General features: G+C 33.1%; 2 pseudogenes; both read right to left on the reverse strand.

Annotated features, from left to right (window-relative positions):
• Positions 1 to 1,491, reverse strand: part of LOC134238954 (uncharacterized) — a 12,773-nt pseudogene extending 11,282 nt beyond the window's left edge.
• A 124-nt stretch (positions 1,492 to 1,615) lies between these two features.
• LOC134238961 (uncharacterized) lies at positions 1,616 to 6,066 on the reverse strand (annotated as a pseudogene).
• Positions 6,067 to 6,336: the final 270 nt, after the last annotated feature.

Genomic DNA, 6,336 nt, shown 5'->3' on the forward strand with positions numbered 1-6,336 from the left:
CATGTTGTGTTGATTAATTATGAATAAAAACTTGTAATATCTATGTTTATTTTATTTCTCTTTTACAGCTATATTTATGCTGAATAAGATTTAGCAGCTAGCGTACAATATCAAAAGGTACATTACCATGATTACCAATAATTTAACTATATACTCACCTGTAATTAGTTGTAAGCAGGTATACTGTCAAGACTCAATCTGACATTTCATTTGTTTTCAAATCAGGTCATTAAAATTGACTTGTTTATCATTTTTGAGTCCGATATTTTCTTTTTTGAAACTAACGGACAATGAAATCCAATCAAATAAAGGTATATGGTTTTCACCTGGGAAATACAGGTAAATCAATTAAATTTGATGGATCTTAATTCATTCTAATCTTACATATATGCATCTGCCTTCCTTAAAGTAATTAAAATGGTATGGTAATGACAAAATCAGGTTACTTTTGAGATTTTTTTCAAAGGAATGAAATGTAAATGTTCATGACAATCTTATGTAGCTTTAGTATAGCTACATTAATGTGTACCGGGTTTACCTGTGGTCACTAACTGGTAATTTACACCTGTTTACAGTCAAACTTTCTGTCCCTGTTGTTAAAATTGATTTCTGTACTCTGTTTTACACATGTTTATAAAATCAGAAGTTAATAAAATAGTAGTTTTTATTCAAAATTAAAGAAAATTACAAATTTACCTGTTTCTCACCTGTGAAACACAGGTAAAAACTTACTTTTCAAAGCGAAAACCCCCAAAACATTAAAATTTAGAATTTTCCCTTTGTAAATGTATATAGTTTTATATATCTTACTCTAAAAAGGAAAAAGATATTGACGTATAAAAATTTTTTGTTATTATTTCACAACTTTTTCCAGATATTCAGTGTTCAATGGTATTTTACATAGAAATATATATAGGGATGAAAGAGTTAAATGTCTAAACATTTCTTTGCCATAAATGCAACAATGTGAAAATGACAAATTTTTGCAAGTTATATATTGATTAAAAAAAATCAATTTTTGTAACGTACTGCAATAAGCTTTTTGCCAAGGTTCATAGCAGCGTGCCATATATCGTGGCTATGTTTAATGTCTTTGTAGTCCTTTTCTATAAGAAAATGAATACATTTAGAGTTTATTGAACACATTTGTACTGTACACACGTAAGTCATAAAATCAAAGAAAACAAGTAAAACATAGCTTAATTTTAAGACTTTAGAGGTTATATATATTTTTTATTCTATAAAAAAATGAAAGTGAAAACTCACTCATCATGGCACCTATCTGGAGGTGAGCATCAGTAACGACCTCTTTGACTTGTAACCCTCTGTCTTGGACATCTTGCATTCCCCTTATAAATCCTTCTTTCTCAAGGTTTGCGCTCTTTCTCTCTGTTTCTCTTTTGTCAACTGCTTTTACTGAGAGAATTTTCTTGGTGTCATTCTCCATGAAAGTATAAGTGCAGTACTGTGCATTATACCATGGGCTATCTATTCTCCTGTCTCCTATAAAGCATAGAACATTAGATTTTATACCAAACACCTACTCTGAAGTGAATAATAAAATTGCAATAATGCATGAAATGTATTACAATTGAAATTTATGCCATTACCAAGAAGTATAAGATCTTTGTCTTCCATCTCTGTAGCCAATTCTGTCTGTGTTTCCTCCACAGTTCGTCTACAGCTGGTACCAAGTATCTCCTCTGCAGCCTAGTGAAGGAGGGCTGGCTTGGAAAACCCATCTGCAGGAACTTGGCAAATAGTTGAACTTTGTTGAAATTATTACCAGAAAATAAAATGGCTGAGGAAATAAGCAAGTCTCCACCATGTAGACCCCGATTTAGAACAGGCTGAGAGCACCAAGTCTCTGCGATATGAGAGTTTTGACATACCTAAAACCAAGAACACTCAATATATATCCTTTGAATATAAAAAATGATAAAAGTGTAAGCTATGAAATTTTGTATACTATAATTTTTAATTTATTTCATACAAATCTTACCCATTTAAGATAGACAGCAGATGCAACATGCTTTATGTCAATATTGAGGACTCCACCACATCCCTTGACTTTGCACAGTGGGTCAACTCTCTTCTTAGCAAGAGCTGTAAGTTGGTTAACATACACAAGGGCTGTTTTGTTTTCCAGGAGATGACCAAACTCTTCAGGACATAAAACCCTGCATACTGAAGGACCAATATCTGCTTCTTCCTCTTCAGCTTCCTCTTCTTGTTCCTCTTCATTTGGAAATACTTCCTCTTCACATGAGCATTCCTCAATGCCTGCCACATCTCGTGGTCTTTAAATTCAATAGCATTTTGTTATAATATATACAATATTCATGTTTTTCTGTAATTTAGAACAAAAAAAAAATGTTTAAAAAATCAATTATCCAACTGATATGTTGAAACTTGGATAATACGTTTCATCATCACTTCCTTCGACAGTATCAGATTCCTCTGTTATATCAATACTCAACCTAAATAAGATATTTAATTCATCATTAACTAAATAATATATTACACAAGTCAATTTCAACTAAGGTGAATTAGCTCAGTCTTTAATCATATTTAAATTTATACTCACTCCAAGGGGTTGTGGAAGGATGATGTACCGGTATACTTTGATCCTCTGAATTTCTTTCTGTAAAAATTTTTCAATTGGTTTTACTTAAATTCATCTACTTTGTATACCAGAATTTACTACAAATTACTTAAGAAATTTTAACACCTGTGTAGTGTGGCAAGAAAAAGCAAAAACCAGTTTACAATTACCGTAAAAGCTTCAATGCACAAGTTGTCCCAACCTACCCCGAAAAAGGCATAAGTAGTAAGGGGGAAGGGTTGTAATTTAAAAAAAGAAAACTTGAATCTACATTATCTAAGGATCCTTCCATATAAATACAACAAAGCATGGCTTTTTTTGTTCTTGAGAAGAAGATTTTTAAACACGTTTTGGTTCCTATATTTTGATGTTAAACTCTGACCGGCCATTGTGGCCACATTCTACCCCTGGGGTTCATGTTTTGAAAAAACTTGAATCTACACCACCTGAGGATGCTTCCATATAAATATGACCAATCTACGCTTTGATTTATAAATATTTTTCCTATTTATTATTCCTATGATAAAATTGGATAGTCAACTGTGGCCCCACTCTACCAGCAGGGGTGATCATGATTTGAACAAATTTAAATGAACAATTCCTGAAGATGATTGCACGTGAATTCCATCTTTCCTGGTCCAGTGATGCTTGAGATTGAAGATTTTTGAAAGATGTAAGTAATATTTCACTGATTTATAATTATCTCCCCTTGAAAGAGGGTGCGGCCCTTTAATTGAGCAAAATTGAATCCCTTCTAGCTAAGGATTTTGTGGCAAGTGTGGTTGAAATTGGCTCAGTCAGGTTCTTGACAAAAAGATGAAAAAGTGAAAAGTTTATAACAATGACAACACTTAACAATGACAGACAATGGAAAAGTTTATAATAACTATATTCTGCATTATAAAAACTATATTCTGCAAGTAAAAAAAAAGTGTCAGTTCCATACCTGATTGAGGGACCCGACTCCATTTCTTCCATATCTGACACTCCTCTTGAATATAAAGTACATGTATATACAAGTTGGTACTTTAAAGTTATTTTGGCAAAAAAGCATCTATGTGACACAATTTAAAAATCTGCTTGTTTATTATTGCAAAAATATTTATTTGATTTTTTTTTTCACTTACGGGTCAGTAGCTGCGTTCGATGATTCTTCAGCAGAAATGTCTGATATAACCCTTTGCAAATCTTTCCCCATTACTGCAGGTAAATGGCTTACTGCACCTGCCCGAACAGGAGTGGAAGCGAGTACCTGTACTCTAGCAGTTGAGACTTGGGTTTCCTCGTATCTGGAAATTTTTTTCAACATACTAATTACAATTATTATCTTGTATCCCTAGACGTAGAGAAAAATAAATAAATATATATTATAATAAATTTACTTTCAATGTAGCCTGAACAAGAGTTTTAATTGGTTGCAGATTAAGTCAGGTGTAAATTTCCGTGCACCCAGGCGGTTTGAGCTGGGGGTAAATCACATGACATCAAAATGCAGAGTTTCTCCATGATAAAAAGCAAATGACATAACATCAAAATGGGTTATATTTTGTTATACCTTTAAAAATTGTTCCTATACAAATCTTTACGAAAGTCTTAACATTTTTAATGTTTTGCTGAGTGGGCTTAAAAAAATTGATGTTGGACCACTGAGTGAGATGTTGGACCACTCGGAGAGATGTTGGACTGGTCGATGAGATGTTGGACTGCTTACATCACAGAATGGGCAGGGCTTAATCTCATTTTCATTTGTTGGTGTTAACAGTGACAGACCTTATGTTACATCACAGAATATAGTACAAAATACATGTATGTACAGAAAAATAAAATATTTTTTAATGAAAGGAATACTAACTAAACATTTATTGACAGAGTTCTTGGGCATAATGCGTTTTGTCAGTCCAACAAAACCCATGTTGCTCTCAAACTCTATACAATACATTTAAAGTATAGTACTATACATGTATAATGCAGTAAATCTTATCAATAAGTTGAATGAGACACAGTTGATTGGACTTGTTTACTTAAAGAATTTCTGGGGGAAAAAGAGGAAATAAATTCATTATCCAGGTGCAATCAAGAGTGTACCAGACTTTATACCCTGGGCTGTATTCCATACACCCTTCGGCCTTAGGGTGTATGGAATAAAACCCGGGGTAAATCCCTAGCCTGTACACCCGTAATTGAACCTGGATAACAATTCATGGAAGATCCTACTTACACATACTACTACTTAGAGTTATGTCATATGATTGCAAGAGAATATTTCAGATATAAAGATAAATATCTTGGACAGTTGTCAGTTATTAAATTATTGAATACTGACTTATTATTAATTAAATTATATTAAATACTGACTTATGAATCTGAATGGATTTATTATGATCTAAACATAGTGATATACTATTGACTATCCATGTATCGATTTTGCTGTTTCAGAGTTTAATGAATTTTGATGACAGTAACACCCTTATTAACTGCAGTAATGTAGCCCTCTCCGATTATTTTATCTGATATTTTGTGAAGAGGCTCAAAAAAAGGGAGAGGGCTACATTATTGCAGCAAACACCCTTATATATATAATCCGAGATTCCTCTGACTCTAACCCCCGCTTTTATATTATGAATTGTGCAGGAGAGATCCGAGATTCCTCCGACTCTAACTCCCACTTTTATATTATGAATTGTGCGGGGGAGAGAGTCTCTCCCCCGCTCAAGTCATAATATAAAAGCGGGGGTTAGGGTCAGAGGAATCTCGGATCTCCCCCGCACAGGTCATAATATAAAAGCAGAGGTTAGGGTCAGAGGAATGATCCGAATCTTGGATAACCTTTTATATTGTAACATCTAAATAATTTTTAGATAACTATCTAAAATTTCGGATTATTGATTTTATTTAAATTAATTTTCCAAAAGTTTAAAATGCAAAGATAAATCACAAGCAAGTGTAAATCAAATACTAATGTCTGCATTATTATAACCTCAGATTTGTAAGCGGACGATATAACTCATTATCAAATATCTGGGTATACGTGTAAGAGAAGTAACCTATTACAAAAAAAACCCCGCACGTGGCCCCATATGATGTCAAGTCGAAAAGGCAACGTGCATTTCGATAAATAAAGCATCTAAGACAACAAAACGCTAATGAATACCTCTAAATGAATTAACTTATGAATTATTATCATTAACGTTCTGTGTTTTTGTTTTTTACGTTTTCTAACTTGCACAATTGCAGAATGAAATATACACACCAGCAGAATGAAATATACATACCTGTCAAGCAAAAAACCTGCTAATTCAAAGTTGTATGCAAAGTTTAACTGTTCCTTTAAGGTAGTCCATCGCTCATAATGTTCTCCTATATACATTTTTTCTTTCTCTTTCTGATAGTCTTTTTCTCTCTTTTCTTTCCGACAAAGTAAACTGGCATCCAAAAGGTCGACCACGTTTTCTCGATGCCATGTTGTTTACCGTTTGCGTTATCGTCACGTGATCATAAATATTCAAAGAGAGGCATTACTTTCCTTGCAGGAAGGTAAATAATTATAATTTAATATCTTTTTAAACCCAACGACTTCAGATGTGTAATTAACAACATTTTCGTAACTTTATTAGAGAAACAAAATAGATTTCCCCGCTTTATTCAACTGGTTTCATATAGCGTATATTACTTTAAACGTTTTGAAAGTATAAAGCAACCCCCAGATAGCATGACTATGTTGGGCCAACGTT

Source organism: Saccostrea cucullata, unplaced genomic scaffold (assembly GCF_032062105.1).
Source record: "Saccostrea cucullata isolate Sc308-1 unplaced genomic scaffold, CSIRO_AGI_Scuc_v1 ctg4683, whole genome shotgun sequence".
In the NCBI taxonomy this organism is placed as follows: Eukaryota; Metazoa; Mollusca; class Bivalvia; order Ostreida; family Ostreidae; genus Saccostrea; species Saccostrea cuccullata.